General features: G+C 34.0%; 1 protein-coding gene across 4 annotated transcripts in view; it reads left to right on the forward strand.

The window, feature by feature from the left end:
* The window catches only part of MARCHF1 (membrane associated ring-CH-type finger 1), an 867,957-nt gene that overhangs the window by 268,990 nt on the left and 579,820 nt on the right, over positions 1 to 19,147 (forward strand). The gene's annotated exons all lie outside the window — the stretch shown is intronic.

Here is a 19,147-nt window from a genome sequence, read left to right on the forward strand (position 1 = left end):
TCCAATAAAATTATACTTATCTTCCTTGTCCAGGTTTACAACTGATTGAGAGATAGACAGGAAACATGATAAAAATAACAGTTTCATTCTTGATAAAAGCATTGGAATCCATAGCTTAAATCCATAGATATAATGGGCCTGTATTCCACAATTAGACTAGGTAAATTTTTCCATCTATCTAGTCATTGATCAGTTGGGCAGCCACCATCTTCATTTATAAGGGCAGACCCTTTACTGCAATGGATGAGAGCACTCTGGAATGCATACATCCTGATGAGCTAGTTAGAAAGAGAACCCTGAGGGGACTGAGCTGTGTTTTCCAGGTTCCTTCTTTCAAATGCACCAATCAGATCATTTATTTTTTTCTCCTTCCTAGGAAGTTGATTTCAGATCTGAGGCAACTACAGTTGTGCCTGGGGCATTGTATTCTACTAGAAATTAAGGAAGTTTAAGGATAAATGGGATCTTGTTCAGAGGAATGATAACCCAGTTTGAAGATGTTCCTACTGGATAAATTTAGGCCACGAGCGTCCCCAAATGATAATATCTACAATTGATCCTGAACCCTAATGATAATAAATATATATGTACATGTGTACATATGCAGATATGTGCATACATAAATGAGAGGGGGAAAGGGAAAGAAGCTTTTTTGTCAAAGATGTGCTAGATATAAATGTATATGGAATGATAGAATTGGAAATTCAACGTTTATAACTGATTCAGGAAAAGGCCATCAATTAATGCTAAAATCGTATCAGTGATTGTTGAGGAGCAGGATCTTCAAATGTTTGCAAAAAGTCAAGCATAGATAGCAAAGGGATAATGTACATTTACAGTGGCCAGAACGGGCAGTCATTATCTTAGCCAGATGAGTACACTTATAGTTGATTATCACTAATAGTAAGGCAATGTGATAATATTTACTTTCTGATGAAGAAAATCACCTATCATGTATTCCTGCTAATAATGTTAACCTGAAGATTCCACATTTTAGCAAAAGGAAGAAAGAGGAAGGGTGAAGGGAAGGGGAAGGCAAGAAGGAAAGGAAGATGGGAATGAATGAATACAAGAAGGGAGGAAGAAGGAATACAGGAAGAAGGAAGGGAGAGTTATTTTATCATTCTATTTCTGCCCCACGATAATTTGTTTCTCTTGAATCATTTTATACTACTACCAGCACACAGGCATGTTTTTGTTTCTTTTGTTTTATTTTATTCTGTTGGCTATTCTGTGTAGAATCTTACTTTTAGAAGCTAGTACATTTCAAGTAGTAATTCAAAAATTGGTATTAATATTAGTAATAATATTAATATTAATAGGATTTATAAGTAAATATTCTCTTATTATTTTTCTGGTGAGGACTAATTAGTCAACACATTTCTGAAGAATGCATTGGCTTTTTAAATAGAATAGGTATTCAGTACACAAACTTCATGTACAAAATTACATTTTTATGAAAAGCTAGTTAATTCACTGAAGGCCACTCAAGAGCTATGGTAATTAAAATGATGCTGTTTTATAGAGCAAAATGATTTATCCATAGCTACTCATGCTAATAGTTACAGGAAACTAGTTTGTAAACAGGGCCATCATCAGTAGGATTTTAAAGGGTTTGCTATTTTCTTTGATAATCAATTCTTAGAATTTCCAGTTTCAGATCCTAGAAGGACAGCCACAAATAGTCTCCTATTTCTGTTTACCTATAATCATACAAAAGAGGAAAGTATAAATTTATATTAGTAAAATATAATATTAATTTGTTTTTCTCTGTCAGTTCTTAGAAACGATCTTTTTCCTTGATGAACACTGTGTTGCCATTATAAAAACTGCTCTCTCAAGATTTAAAGCAAATTAGTTTTACAATTATGTGATTGTGTTTCCAAATGCCAAAAGTAATTTGCTCTGACAGGAGGAATTTTCTCCCATAGACAAATGTTCAAGTTCTTCCATTGTTTAATGGCAAAATAAATAGAAAATTTCTCTTTTTGTACCTGAATATACTTTATTTAGCTTCCTTCCATCTGCTGTGCAAATGCTCTTGTAAAACTGTATCCCATGGCAACCCCCAATGGCATTTTAGCTCTCTGTCTCCCAAGTGAGCTCATCTCTCCCGGGGAAGCCACCTTAGCACTTCAAGGACGAGCATTTTCAGTATTTTGGAAAGGGCTTGGTTTTTGAGAATGCCCTCTGTAGTTTCCATTATAGAGTATAGATACTTCATATACATTCCGGTATGCTTACAAGAAGGTACTTGATTTTCTCATGGTATTTGAATCATGTTTAAAACCCAAAGAAGAGAATGAGTCACGTTATTTTATGAAATCATTACTCTCCTGCCTGTGGATAAAGAAATGACAGATAATCATTTTTTAAAATCAATGTAAAGGAAGTCTTCTGTCCTAGAAAGTTAAATGAAATAAAGGCTTATAAATTTTGAATTTTAGTGGGCAGAAAACCTCTCAAGTCTGTTTATTTCATATTTATAATATGTAACTGTATCAATTAACTTGTTAATTTACGCTGAGAGACTTAAGGCATCCTGAAAAGAACAGTGAGCCCAAATCAGCCAATCTGGGATCTTTTCCCGGGGGGGCCACTTACTGCCAAAGTGTTGGGAAGTCACTTAATTTCTCCAAGCCTCAGTTTTAGAGAATGGGTAAAACTTCATCAGGTGTTGTGAAGATTAATAAGAGATTCTTATAAGAATTCCTCATTTATGACAAAGCACTATGCAGAGTTTTATTATACACTGTACTCCAACATTTTATTATTGTGAGTATTGTCTATATATAGATAAAACAATGATACTGTAGGTGGAAGCACATTTATTTAAAACAGTGAAATGAAGTGAAATTGTAAATGAAATCATTGTTGGTATTTGAAATTTTGAGTAAGAAAGAAACAGTAAACTGCCTACTGCATAATCTTTCTTAGGCAACCAAAACACTCCATAACGTTTTTGAATTTGAATTTAGAATTTGAATTTAAAATTGCTTTTGTACCTTTGAATATACATCTCTATTTTAATAACTCTTTTCAAAGCATAATTACTTTGAAAAATACTTGAACATTCTATTGTGATAAAACACTAGGAAGAAACTAACATTCATATATGCTTAAAAATATGTTTATTTAAAAATATCATATTCTGTTTTTTCCTTCCAGATTTTATCATTGGTGCTTAAATTAAAAATGATAATGTTTATAAAAATAATGCGTGACTTTTGCAGTCTAATGAATCTTATTCAAAACATTATTCTAATTTATTGCAAATGCTTTTACAAAGCTCCACGTTTTAAATTACAAATAGACTTGATCAAAATTTGGTAACATAGCATTTACTTTCTAAAATAAATGTGATGATTTTAGAAAGATTTTAAAACTAGAAATTTATTTAGAATAGGATTTTATTAAAGAACATTCAACATTTGATTGATATTGAAGAGACCGTGAGGGGAAAAAAAATCTACGTTAAGCCAACATTTATGTATAATAAAAATGATATAACGAAAGGTAATTACACAAAATAAAATCATAAAATCAACTAGTTCCAAGAAAGGTTAAAATAAGTAAGTGGAAATGCATATCACTGTGCTTTTCAGTGACCATCTCTCTGAGACTTTGCCATCCTTTTGGGTAATTTATTCTCAGATAATTTATTTCAGCTACAAAATGAGAAGGAAAGTCTCAAATAGATATCTATTTTTGCTTAACTACAGTTACACAAAATAGGAAAGTACAAATTTATACTGTTAAAATACATTAATTTGTCTTTATTAACCAGCTCTTTGAACTCTTTTTTTTAAAAGAGTGTTATCAAACTACCATAAAGCCACTTCACTGAGTTTTAAAATGAGTTAGATTTGGAATTAAAAACTTTTTTAAAAATTTTATTATTTTTGAGAGAGAGCACAAGCGGGGGAGGGGCAGAGAGAGGGGGTGGAGGATCCCAAACAAGCTCTACACTCCCACAGAGCCTGACGCGGGGCTTGAACTCACAAACCGTGAGATCATGACCTGAGCCGAGTGGGACACTCAACCAGGTGCCTCAGATTTAGAATTTTGAGTTTGTATTTTTAAATGATAAATTACAGTTATTGTAACAAGAGCTCTTCTTCCATCTTAATCACTATTATTCTGTTGTAGGACGCAAAAAATGCACATTCTAGGTAGGTTATTATTTTGCTAAAATAACCCTTTAAGCCTCTCTGTGCCAACCTCTTCTCCTGGGCCTCCTAGAGCCTTTCAGTTCAGAGAAGTATTTAAAAATCTCAAGCCCTACACTCTTTACCTTTGCCTTCTTTTTCTTTTCCATCACATTTGCAGTTACTTCCTCCACTGAACCCCTCAAAGTCATCCATGAGGGTTGAAATCAACTTATTTCAAACTTCTATTCATGTTGCTACTTTGACCTCTTCCCATGAATGACGAATGGTTTTAATAGCGTCTAGAATGGTGAACCATTTCCAGAAGATTTTCAATTTATTTTTCTCAGGTCCATCTAAGCTGTCTGTGGCAGCTATAGCCTTACAAAATGTATTTCTTAAACAAGAAGACTTGAAGGTTACAATTATTCCTTGATCCATCGGCTGAAGAATGGATATAGTGTTAGCAGGCATGAAAACAACATTAATCTTGTTGCCTTTCCCATCAGAGCTCTTCGGTGACCAGGTACATTGTCAATGAACAGTTATATTATAGAAAGAATTTTTTTTTCCTTTTTTTTTGAGGAGTAAGTTTCAACACTGGGATTGAAATATTCAGTAAACCATGTTTAAACAGATGTGTTGTCATTCAGACTTTGTGGTTCCATTTATAGAACACAGAGTAGATTTCCCATAATTCTTTTTTCTAAGTTTATTCATTCTGAGAGAGAGAGAGAGAGAGAGAGAGAGAGAGAGAATGAGAGCAAGGGAGAGTCACAGAGAGAGAGGGAGAGAGAGAGAGAATCCCAAGCAGGCTCTGTGCTGTCAGCATAGAGCCTGATGTGGGGCTTGAACCCACAAACTGCAAGATCATGACCCAGGTTGAAATCAAGAGTCAGACGCTTAACCGAATTGCCACCCAGGCACCCCTCCTATAATTCTTAAGGGCCCTAGGATTTCCAGAATGATAAATGAATGTTGACTTCAACTTAAAGTCACCAGCTGCATTAGCACCTGACAAGAGAGTTAGCCCACCCTTTGAAGCTTTGAGACCAGGCATTAACCTCTCCTCTCTAGCTATGTAAGTCCTAGATGGCATCTTCTTCCAATGTACAGCTTTCTGCAACATAGAAAATTTATTTTTCAGGGTAGCCACCTTCATTAATTATCTTAGCTAGATCTTTTGGATAACTTGAAGATCAGTTTCATTAATATTTGTTGCTTCACCTTGGTCTTCTTGTGTTATGGAGTTGGCTTTTTTCCTTACCCTCATGAACCAACCTCTGCTAGCTTCAGACTTTTCTTTTGTATCCTCCTTACCTCTTTCAGCCTCCACAGTATTGAAGAGAGCTGGGTCTTTGCTCTGGATTAGACTTTGGCTGAAAGGAATGTTGTGGCTGACTTGATTTTCTCTCCAGATCACTAAAACCTTCTCCAATCAGCAATAAAGCGGTTTTGCTTTTTTTAAATCATTTGTGTGTTCAGTGGAGTAGCACTTTTCCGTTCCTTCAAGGATTTTTCCTTTGCATCCAGTTTGGCTAATGTTTGGCCCAAGAGGTCTAGCTTTTGGCCTATCTTGGCTTTCAACATGCTTTCCTCACTAAGCTTAATTATGTCTAGCATTTGATTTAAAGTGAGAGGTGTGCACCTCTCTTTTTCACCTGAACATTTAGAGGCCATGGCAGGGTTCTTAACTGGTCTAGTTTCAAAAACGCGTCTCAGAGAATAGGGAGGCCCGAGGAGAGACAGTGAGACTAGGGAATGGTCTGTCAGTGGAGCAATCAGAACACAGCATTTATCAAATAAGTTCTCAGTCTTATATGGGTACGCGTGGTTCATGGCCTCAAAACAGTTATAATAGTAACATTAAAGGTCACAGCTAACCATAACAAATACGATAATAGCAAAAAAGTTTAAAATATTTAAAAAATACCAAAATCTGACCCAGAGACAATGAAGTGAACAAGTGCTGTTGGAAAAATGACACCAAGAGACCAGTCCAACATGTGCTTGCTGTATACCTGCAGTTTGTAAAAAAACCTCAGTATCTGTGAAGCACTATCAAGTGGAGGTGGAGATCAATAAAATGAGGCATTCCTGTATCTTTTCATGTGAATTCACTGTTCATGCTTTTTGGCCATTTATTTTACTTTTTTAATTTAAGTATAATTAATAAACTCTGTTATATTAGTTTCAGAGGTACAATATAATGATTCAACAATTCTATACATTTCTCAGTGCTCCTCAGATAAATGTATTCTTAATCCCTTTTATCTATTTTCCACCCATCCCCCACACCCACTTCCCCTCTGGCAACCCTTAGTTCCTTGTATTTGATTCTGCTTTTTCGTCTCTTTTTTAGTTTGTTCATTTATGTTGCTTCTTAAATTCCACATATAAGTGAAGTCATATGGTATTTGTCTTTCTCTGACTGACTTATTTTATATAGCATTATACTCTCTAGGTCATCTGCATTGTTACAAATGGCAAGATTTCATTCTCTTTTATGACTGAGAAGTATTCCATCATATGTATATACCACAGCTTCTCTATCCATTCATTTATGGATGGACACTTGGATTGCTTTCAAGTCTTGGCTATTGTAAATGATACCGCAATAAGCATAGGGGTGCGTGTATTTTTTTGAATTAGTGTTTTCATTTTCTTTGGGTAAATATCCAGTGGTGTGATTATTGGATTTTAAGGCAGTTATATTTTTAACTTTGTGAGGAAACTCCACACTGTTTTCCACAGTGACTGCATGATCTTGCATTCCCACCAACAGGGCAAGAAGGTCCCTTTTTTCTCCACACCCTAACACTTGTTGTTCTCCTGTTTTTGAATGCAGCCATTCTGATAGGTGTGAGGTGATATCTCATTGTGGTTTTTATTTGCATTTCCCTGATGATGAGTCATGTTGAAAATCTTTTTATGTGTCTGTTGGCCATCTGTATGTCGTCTTTGGAAAAGTATCTGTTCATGTCCTGTGTCCATTTCTTATTGGTATTGAGTCATATAAGTCCTTTATATATCTTGCATATCAGTCCTTTATCAGATATATCATTTACAAATATCTTCTTCCATTCAGTAGGTTGCCTTTTTCTTTTGTCAGTTGTTTTCTTTGCTGTGCAAAAGCTTCTTACTTAAAATATAAAACTTTTTATTTTAGTGTAGTCTCAGTTGTTTAATTTTGTTTTTGTTTCCATTGCCAGAGGAGACAAATAAATTACTGCCTATGTTTTTTTCTAAGAATTTTATGGTTTTAGGAATAGAACAAAAAAAACCCCCACATTTTATGGTCAATAAATCTATGGCAAAGGAGGCAAGAATGCATAATGGATAAAAGACAGTCTCTTTGACAAATAGTGTTGGGAAAACTGGACAGCAACATGCAAAAGAATGAAACAGAACCACTTTTCTTACACCACACACAAAAATAAATTCAAAATGGACTAAAGATCTAAATGTGAGACAGAAAACCATAAAAATCCCAGAGGAGAACACAGGCAGCAACCTCTTTCACCTCAGCCAGAGTAACAAGAATTACTAGACATGTCTCTGGAGGCAAGGGAAACAAAGGCAAACATGAACTATTGGGACTTCATCAAGATAAAAATCCTCTTCACAGCAAAGGAAACAATCAATAAAACTAAAAGACAGTTGATGGAATAGGAGAAGGTATTTGCAAATTACATATCTGATAAATAAATAGTATCCAAAATCTATAAAGAACTTATCAAACTCAGCACCCAAAAACCAAATAATCCAATTAAGAAATGGGCAGAAGACATAAACAGAGATTTTTCCAAAGAAGACCTCCAGATAGCTAACACACACGTGAAAAGATACTCAACATCACTTATCATCAGGGAAATGCAAATCAAAACTCCAATGAGATACTACCTTAGACCTGTCAGAATGGCCAAAATTAACAACCCAGGAAACAACAGATGTTGATGGGGATGCAGAGAAAAGGAAACTCTCTTACAATGTTGGTGAAAAGCAAACTGGTGCAACCACTCTGGAAAACAGGAGGCTCCTCAAAAAGTTAAAAAAAGAACTACACTATGATCCAGTAATTGCATTACTAGGTATTTACCCAAAGGATGCAAGAGTGCTAATTTGAAGGGGCATATGCACCCTCATGTTTACATTATGGAGACAGCCCAAATGTCTATTGACTGATGAATGGATAAAGAAGAGGTGGTATGTATGTGTGTGTACACACACACACACACACACACACACACACACACACACACACACTGGAATATTACTCAGCCATGAAAAAAGAATGAAATGTTGCCATTTGAAATGATGTGGATGGGCCTAGAGTGTATTACATTAAGTGAAATAATTCAGTCAGAGAATGACAAATTTCACTCATGTGGAATTTAAGAAACAAAACAGATGAACATAGTAGAATGGAAAAAGTAAAAGAGAGAGAGAGAGACAAACCATAAGAGACTCTTAATGATGGGGAACAAACTGAGGATTGCTGGAGGAGTGATGGGTGGGGATGGGCTAAATGTGTGGTGAGTATTAAGGAGACACTTTTTGTGATGAACCTTGGGTGTTATATTTCAAGTGATGAATCAGTAAATTCTACCTTTGAAACCAATATTATGCTACATGTTAACTAGAATTTTTTTTTCTTTCAATATATGAAATTTATTGTCAAATTGGTTTCCATACAACACCCAGTGCTCATCCCAAAAGGTGCCCTCCTCAATACCCATCACCCATCCTCCCCTCCCTCCCACCCCCCATCAACCCTCAGTTTGTTCTCAGTTTTTAAGAGTCTCTTATGCTTTGGCTCTCTCCCACTCTAACCTCTTTTTTTTTTCCCTTCCCCTCCTCCATGGGTTTCTGTTAAGTTTCTCAGGATCCACATAAGAGTGAAACCATACGGTATCTGTCTTTCTCTGTATGGCTTATTTCACTTAGCATAACACTATCCAGTTCCATCCACATTGCTACAAAGGGCTCATCCCAACAGGTGCCCTCCTCAATGCCCATCACCCACTTTCCCCTCCCTGCCACCCCCCATCAACCCTCTAGAATTTAAATAAAAGCTTAAAAAAAAGAATGATGGTTGAATGACAAAAATATTTTCAGCACTTAAGATGATCATCAGGTTTTTCTCCATAAGTCTATTTATTTGATGAATTGTATTAATGAATTTCCTAATATTGAACCATCCTTGAATTTCTGGAATAAATCTCACTGTAATAATGCATTAAGTTTTTTAATGAGCAATTAGATTAATATTTTACTTATGATTTTTTATGAATAGACCTATAGATTATAGCTTTCTTATGTAGTACAATTTAATCAAGCATTGGTATTATATTCACTTCATAAAAATCATTAGAAATGTTTTTTTGTGTATTCTCAAGAACAGTTTAAATAGCATTAACATTATTTGGTCTTTGAAGATTTGATTGATTTCGTTTGTGAAAATATCTGAGCCTGGTTTTGTGTGTGGTATTTGTTTTATAACTTTATTCCTTTTTTAGAAGTGGGACCACTTAAGCTTTGTTTCCTGCTACTGTCAATTTCTGTAAAATATATTTTCTTATGGAATTATATATTTCAGCTAGTTTCCAATTCATTTGCATATACTTGTGCAAAATGTCTTAGTAGTTTTGAACATCATCAGTTTCAAAGGTCATTGCATTGTTCTTATCAATTGGTGTTATGATTTCTGTCATGTGCGTATTAGTTTAGCTCATGGTTTTGATGTTTTTATTAATTTTTTTCTCAAAGGATAATTTATTACTACTTCTTTACAAAATGTTTCACCTCAGTGTTTTTATGTTTATTTTTTTCTTCCTTTTGGTTTACTTTTTTCCAAAGCTGTTGAGTTTAATATTTGACTCATTTAAACACTTTTTTAAAATTTGTGATCTGTGTATTTAAAGAATTTCCTTTGATTAATGTTTTTATTATAAATAATAAGTTTTGACATCCTAAGATGTCACTATCATTATTTTAAAAAATATTTTAATTTTGGCAACAAATGATCACTTCAAATCTGAAATTGAGTAAGTTTTTAAAAATTTTGAGTGATGGAGATTTTAATAACTTTTGTGATTATTTTTTAGTTTTACTGTGTTGTGATTAGGGAGTATTGTTTGTATGATTTCTACTCTAAGACTTGCTAAGAGTTTTTGAGGATCTCCTGTATGGCTAACTTGTATTGATATGAAGACTTATCCCTGATTCTACTTGAGTTTGTTTATTTTGAAGGTGGTTGTGGTGTTATTTCTTTTAGGTATTTATAACTCTTACATCTTCATTGTGATTTTTGGCCTTTATCAGTGTAAGTTGTCATTATATGTGCTTGTTTTGTTGCCTGTTTTCGTGTTTTTGGATCCGCATTTTACTTTCTTATATTAGAATTGAAAATTACTACATTTGAATGTTGGATCATTTTACTTACTTTGACTAGGATACCTTTGCATATCCTTTTATATTTTGCTTTTTTGAATCAATTTTGTTTATCTGTGGATCTTATATTCAGAACAGAATTGAATTTTGCCTTAAAAAATTAAAGGTGAGGGGTGCCTGTGTGGCTCAGTCGTTAAGCATCTGACTCTTGGTTTCAGCTCAGGTCATGATCTCACAGTTCATGAATTTGAGCCCTGCATTGGGCTCTGTGCTGGCAGCACAGAGTCTGCTTGAGATTCTCTCTCCCTCTCTCTGCTCCTGCCCCATTCATGCTGTCTCTGTCTCTGTCAAAATAAGTAAATAAACTTAAAAAAATTAAAGGTGAATTAAGAATGTTTATATTTATTGAAGTCATTATAGTATTTGTTTTCAGCTCCGTCTTACAAAATCAAGTTATTGTGTGTATTATATTTTACATTACTGTTTCATTCATTAGGTTTTCTGTGTACTGTACTATTTTGTAATTTTTTTTTATTTAGCAAGATTTGCAACTTTGTTCTAACAATTATATTCATGCTTGTTACAGTTCTCTCACTACTTGCCTTAGTTATCTTTCTGTTATTTGCTTTGTTAGCTTTAGTGTTAAGTAATATCCATTTTTAATAGTTTCTATGTGCTAATCATCTAGCCTTTTTCTTCTGCTTCTCTTCTCATTTCATAGTTGAACTATTTCTACTGTGTCTAAATTCATAACCTTTACTTACTATTCTTCCACAAATATCCCAGTCTGTACTGTTCTCTTTAGTTCACAAATAAATATATAAAATGCTCCTCACTACTTGATTTGTCAAAATTTCCCTAATTGTCTTTTGATTAGCTAGAGCTCTAAAGAAGGGTTCATGAATATAGCATCCTCTCAGTTCTCAAAAGCTTAATATTGTTTTGCTAAGCCTTGATGCTTAAAAATAACCTGGCTGTGGGGGCACCTGGGTGGCTCAGTCGGTTAAGCGTCCGACTTCAGCCAGGTCACGATCTCGCGGTCCGTGAGTTCGAGCCCCGCGTCGGGCTCTGGGCTGATGGCTCAGAGCCTGGAGCCTGCTTCTGATTCTCTGTCTCCCTGTCTCTCTGCCCCTCCCCCGTTCATGCTCTGCCTCTCTCTGTCTCAAAAATAAAGAAACATTAAAAAAAAATTAAAAAAAAATAACCTGGCTGTGTCTAAACTCATCTCACACCCTGAATTACTTCATTGATAATGTTTCACCAATGTTTCCTTATTTAGCATATTTCTGTCAAGAAGTCTGTGGTCAACCAAATTTTCTTTTGTTTCTCTGTGAAACATTTCTTTTTCATTGTATGTCCAGTGGATGTTTTTCTGCATCCAAAAATAATAATTTTATTAGGATACTTATTAGCATGTTTTTTATTTGACTATATTTTCAAGTGCAGGTTGACACTTTTATAATACATAAAGAATTTATTTTCTTTTTGGAATGTTTTCTTGAATTATATTTTAAGATACTCTATTTCATTATTTGATTTTTCTTCTTGGTGATCCTAATTATATGTATTATGAATTGTTTGCTTCTGTTTATCTCTTTGGTAAATCATCTTTTTCTGTACTTATAGTTACACACTCTAATTGATGTTGACTGCTTTCTGTGACCACTAGGACTCAACTTTACTTACCCCACTTCTGTTTTCATAATCGGCTTCTGCCTAGGAATGGATGCAAACTGTCAATGTTGATTTCTGTTTTTTTTAAATTTTTAAATATTTATTTATTTTTGAGAGAGAAGGAGAGACAGCGAGTGGGAGAGGGGCAGAGAGAGAGGGAGAGGGGCAGAGAGAGTAGGCTCCAGGCTCTGAACTGTCATTGCAGAGCCTGATGCAGGGCTTGAACTCACGAACCACAAGATCATGACCTGAGCCCAAGGTGGATGCCCAACCAATTGAGCCACCCAGACACCCCTGTCAGTGTTGATTTCATATATTCATTTACTTGTTATTGAAAGTTTTACAACTGTCTATTAATTATTCTGTAGGATATGGGTAATTTTGTTTTATAAACTTATTGACTTCTAGTTTTTGAGAAGGCATAAAGAGATTGACATTGAGGCAACTGAAATTCTGTAATGGAAATCAGAAATTCAAAATTAAATTACTTAGACAGTTTTAATATTTATATGTTCCAATACTGAGTTTTTTACTTTAGAGTTTGGTATATTTGATAGTCTTTTTGTAGAAAAATCCTTTCTAATAAACTTAATTTAGAAAAGTCACATTTACATTTGACAAAGGACATTGAATATTCTGGGAAAACATTAAAAAGTTTTTTTTTAATGTTTATTCATTTTTGAGAGACAGAGACAGAGTGTGAGCAGGGGAGGGGCAGAGGGAGAGGGAGACACAGAATCCGAAGCAGGTTCCAGCCTCCGAGCTGTCAGCACAGAGCCCGATGTGGGACTTGAACTCATGAACCGCGAGATCATGGCTTGAACTGAAGCTGGATGTTTAACCCACTGAGCCACTCTGGCACCCCGGGAAAACATTTTTTAAAAATAAGTGATGGAATATCATTAATCCGTTATTTATTTATTTATTTATTTTTGAGAGAGAAGTAGGGAGTGCAAGCAGGGGAAGGGCAGAGAGAGAGGGAGAATCTCAAGCAGGCTCCACACTTGAACTTGATGCAGGGCTCAGACTCATGAAACTGTGAGGTCATGATCTGAGCCTAAGTCAGGAGTCCAACGCTCCACTGACTGAGCCACCCAGATGCCCCTGGGAAGTCATATTTTAAAACTACCTTGTAGGGGCGCCTGGGTGGCGCAGTCGGTTAAGCGTCCGACTTCAGCCAGGTCACGATCTTGCGGTCCGTGAGTTCGAGCCCCGCATCAGGCTCTGGGCTGATGGCTCGGAGCCTGGAGCCTGTTTCCCGATTCTGTGTCTCCCTCTCTCTCTGCCCCTCCCCCGTTCATGCTCTGTCTCTCTCTGTCCCAAAAATAAATAAATAAGCGTTGAAAAAAAAATAAAAAATAAAACTACCTTGTAAATTGCTAATGCAAATATTTTAAATACTTAATGAATGTCATACTGGACTTTAAAGAATGGCTTAAGGTTCTTAGTTCCTGACAATACATATTATTACTCGGTTTAGTCAATAGTAAGTATTAATTTCCATTTATATTTATCATAATCCACCAAATTGCATACATCATCCTGAAGCTATATGTCCCTGGGCCAGATGTTTCAGTATCACTTAAGAATTTGTTAGAAATGCACAATTTATAGCCCAATTCAGAACTACTGTATCAGAATCTGCATTTTAAAAAGGTTCCTAGATGACATGTGTGCCCATTAAAATGTTTAAGCATTGATCTAAAATGAGAAAGGTTTCTTTTTTTAGTATTGTGAAGTATTCTTAAAAAATTTGTTTTTACATTTATTCATTTTTGAGAGACAGAGCGTAAGCAGGGGAGGGGCAGAGAGACAGGAAGACACAGAATCTGCAGCAGGCTCCAGACTCTGAGCTGTCAGCACAGAGCCTGATACAGGGCTCGAACCCACGAACTGTGAGATCATCACCTGAGCCAAAGTCGGACGTTTAACCGACTGAACCACCCAGGTGTCCTGAGTATTGTGAAATATTCTTTGAGAATAGCAATTATTCAATTATTTAAAGGAGACATTGAGTTGAGATATTGATCTTTGCCAAATGCAGAAATGTTCAGTTTTACATTAAAGATGGAATGGAATTCATAGTCAAATTAAGTCATCTTTTAAATTCTTGTCTTTTCTACAAGCCAGGGGTTAGTATCAATGTCAAGAGATTCAGCCATTTTTGCTCGGAATTTTCCTAATGCTTATAAGAGATACACACACACTGATACACCCACATTGGGTTCTTGAATATATTGTTTCTAAAATAGTACTATCCAATAGAACTTTCTCAACATGCTTTCTATCTTTAGTGTTCAGTGCAGTAACCAGTAACCACATGTGCCTATTGAGTTCTTGGAATTATTGAGAGCTGGATAATTTTTATTTTTGTTTAATTTAATTGCTAAAGTTTAAATCTACATGTGGCTATTGAGAATTTGGAATGTAGCTGCTGTATCTGAGAAACTGAGGTTTTTATTGTATTACTTAAATTTACAAGTGGCTAGTGGCTACTGTATTAGGAAACTCTGAAACTGAAACTGGCAAAGTGTGGCTTGCTTTTGTATGGTCCATGAGCTAAGAATGTTTTTGTTTTTGTTTTTATGTTTTGACACATACACACACACACACACACACACACACACACACACACACACACACACACACACGAGTATGCAGCACAACCCAGACTATATGTGGCTTGCAAAGCCTAAAACATCTAGAATCTGGTCGTTCACAAAAAATGTTGTAGATTCCTCTGAATTGCTACTTTAACTTAGTGCATCATGCAGAACTAGGAAATAAATTTAAAAGCAGGTATTTTGGAATGTACACCATTGTCTAGCATTTTCATCAAGAGATTTATATACAGAATTGCTTGATAGTGTTGAGTTTTACTGTTATGAAGCATCAATTTAACTTATACATTGAATATTCATAATGTTTTCATTTTTATGGTTGAAAATTTTTCAATAACATCCGAAATTTAATTGAAGCCAAGGAATATTGTTAAGATCTTCAGCCTCATAAGACAAGATCAGTAATGTTCAGAGAAATTTTTTCTGTATCATTAAGTATTCATGCCTACAGACTAGACAGAAAGATAAAAAAAATTAATTCCATAGAATTTTCTTTTGGGTATTGCCTCCTCAAATTAAAATTTTACTGAAATCTATTTTTCTTTTGCATATTTTGTGGCAGGTATGACATCCATAGTCATCAATACTTCCCCCTAGATTCTGAATGTTAGGAATTTGCAAAAATTTTGTCTTGGAAAAAATGTCCTAAAAATGTTTACATAAAAATATTGAAAATTTCAAATTATCAAATTCTCACCAATTATAATTTGTTATACAAAGATTACATCATGAGCTGTATCTAAAATAATTTGAATGACATTTAACATTTCCTTCAAAAAGAATGATTCATTACTTCTGTAATAAATCTAATTATTCAACTTTGTATATTATTTCTTAAATGTGTCATATTACTGGATGCCAGTGTTTTTAGTGTGAATAAATATCCTTTCATAATATTATCAAGTTTTGCTATGATCTTTGCCAAATGCAGAAATTTCAATTATCACTCTCAAACTTCCTTGGATGATCTTCTGAACACATTTGCTTTGCCAAAACCAAAATTATGTATATTATGTGTTCAAAAACATGCCATCTCTTATTTTCATTTCGTGTCTGTTCTTCAACAAAAGTAGTTATTGATTTTTCCAAATTAGATTTACATTTTCAATACCTGATCCTGTGATTGCCTTTCAGTCTCTTCTACTCTTGTTTACTCACTCACCAGAGTTGAGTATTGGTCATTCTCAAGTATTCATTGATATTTCTTATACCTGCAGAAATTCACACTGACTACAAGATTCTTTGCATAAAGCAAACAGAATATAGTGATTTTTTTCATTTGAGAAAATAAGAATATGACAAATATCCCAAAACTTCCTATCTGTGCTGACTTTTGTAATGTCAAGCTTTATTTTATGAGATGATGATTCTTAGCAAGAGTAGCTTTCTGATGAATATGAAAAATGTGTCCATATTTTGAGATTTTGGTGGAATACATTTGGTTTGATGAAGTTTTCAGGATTTTGTTTTTCTGCTAGTTTTTTATTGAAAGTCAGTAGTCCTTGTAGACATAGAAGTGGGAGATAATTTCACATCCTGTTCTATTAGTGATGATTCATACTACATTCTGCAAAAGTAATAGCTCTGAGGTTTTTTACCCCCTTTTCTGTCATTCAGTCCTCATTCTTCAGTTTTTTTTTTTCAGTGTTCTAATTTTCTTTTTTTTTTTGGTGGAAAGTTTTCCATTTTTTGTCTTCTTGTCTCAATATTTTTTATTATAAGAAAATAAGTTTATAATAATTGTATTCTTATAACTTTATTGTACATTTTATTGTGTTTCCACTACTTAGCAAAAATAATCAAGTGTAATATAACATCATATGTGGTCTGCCTCGGAAAATAACAGTAAGTTTTAACACAACATTTAATTTTTCTAATGACCAAACTTCCACACTAAATATTTTGATTCTTTTACAGTGAATGCATCATTATCTAATAATCTCTCATTTAAGAGTGTGTCAATACTTAGTTTTATATTATTAATGATTAATTACAGTTAAATAGGGGCACCTGGGTGGCTCAGTCGGTCCAGTGTCCGACTTCGGCTCAGGTCATGATCTTGTGGTTTGTGAGTTTACCCTCCATGTGGGGCTCTGTGCTGACAGCTTGGAACCTGGAGCCTGCTTCAGATTCTGTGTCTCTTTCTCTTTGCCCCTTCCCAATTGTGCTCTGTGTCTCTCTATCAAAAATAAATGTCAAAAAAATTTTTAAAAAATTACAGTTAAATAATAATTTATATCATAATGAAAGCACCTTCTAGACATAGATAGGGGATTCAGTAGTACTTTGCAGCAATGTTGCAATCAACAAAATGAAGTTGATATAAACTTCAATAAAAATACATTAAATATAAATATATCCACTAAATTAATGCAGGGAGAGATTTTTTAATTTTACAGATACATATATATTATAAGCATATGAAAGCAGATAGATAAATAGATAAATATTGATGGATATACCAATTTGAAGCCCAGCTACTTGTTTAGAGGTACAGATTATTATAGATAGTATTAAATCACCACTATATATTTGATTATTAGTTTATCAGATTTGTTTCTCCTTTGCAAACTCAAGTGGAATGATGTATATTGATCCTATTGTATTATAATAGAACAGTTTATCCCATTTACTGGAAGTTTGGCATAGTAAGTATGCAAATAAACTATTTCGGATAAACATTTATAATGAAAATACAAAAGTGAAAATGTTTCAAGTTACTGGAACACCATTAGATGTGCTATGCTCAATCTGAATACCCAAACCCATCCAGCATTTTTAGTGAAACAAAATTTTCACAATTTTTAGTGAAACAACTGTAACCTATATTCTCCCTTTTTGCAAAAGAATCTTCAGTATTCATCATGGCAGAATGGTTTGAAAGATAAATCACATATCTAGTCATTATGTACCATCTGTTAATTAAATCATGACATTCTCCCACTTCTGCTTGTATGATTTATTTGTGGGATAAATTTATCTATGCAGTTTTCTATTTACTTAATTCTCTCTCAGCATTCTCCCCAGTTGCTTATACAGAGATAATTTTGACACCCACCTCACCACATGCCAAAATATATAAGAACACTGTGGTCACTACAGTTTAGTCTTAGAATCCCTCCTTTCCCCAAATACATATCTCTTTATGTAAGGTTTGTTCTATCTCCCTTCTTCCCTTACTTCCTATCTCTTATTCCTCTTCCTCCCATCTACCTTCCTCCCTTTGTTGACTGTCATGCCTTATTACACAAAGGGAAGTAAATGTCGAATAGGGACATATGAAGAAGAAAAGCATCTGGTTTATTAAGCTTTGAAAGGCCAGCTCGGAAAGCCTAAAATGATGAAGTAACATAATGCCTAATAGTGGTCTCATGCAATTAATGACAGTATAATTTTTGAACAGTTTGTTAGGGTTTCTATTTGTTTTCATTATGCTAATAGATCCGTTGATATTTTGCAATACTTTCTACTTGAAACTCAGATTTTAATAACTAAATTTCATTTAAATTATATAATTTTAACTATGAGGTCTTTTGAAACACGTAAAAATTTTAAGCTATCCAGTTTAATTTGAGCAAAACAAGGTAGCCATAGTTAAAGCTGGATGACAGCAGTTGGACTATTCTGAGCCCAAGAAGAATACCTTTCTTTAATTGTAAAAGAAATCATCTGCAGTTGTTGATGGGTGTTTGATTGGTCATATTCTTTATATTTTGGGTATTTGAAAATAGGCAACTTATTTAAAAATATGCAGTGAAAGTAGAAATAAAAGACTTATTTGTGTTTAAAACTGCATTGATAATAACAAAAATTAATAGCAATTCTCATAGTTCTATATACTTTATTCTTCCCTTATGGAAACTTTTGTTGTGATTGTTATTTCTCTGACTTATCTGGTTTTCAATTTGTTGTATATAGTCTGAATTTCGTTTTTCTACAAGATATGGCTACAGTGTGTTCCTAGCAGCAGTTGACTTTTGTAAGTTAATTTACTAATTCTATAGACAAGCTAATTTCAAATAGCTATTATACAATGTTCACTTTGCTCCCTGTATATCGATTCTATAAATAGATGTATAAATATAATATTTCATATTACACATATTTCACATTATATATAATTCATATTATATATAATTCATATGAACATGTCATATTTTATCTACAACTACAATGTTACTTTATACATTCTTTGAAAAATGATCAATAATATCTTCTAATAGTTTGTTAAAATACTACCTTGTGATCTTTCTTCATAGAAAAAAAGAATAAGGGGAGATTCTAAGAGATTGATGTTCAGCTCACTGAATG

The sequence above is a fragment of the Felis catus genome, chromosome B1 (genome assembly GCF_018350175.1).
Source record: "Felis catus isolate Fca126 chromosome B1, F.catus_Fca126_mat1.0, whole genome shotgun sequence".
NCBI lineage: Eukaryota > Metazoa > Chordata > Mammalia > Carnivora > Felidae > Felis > Felis catus.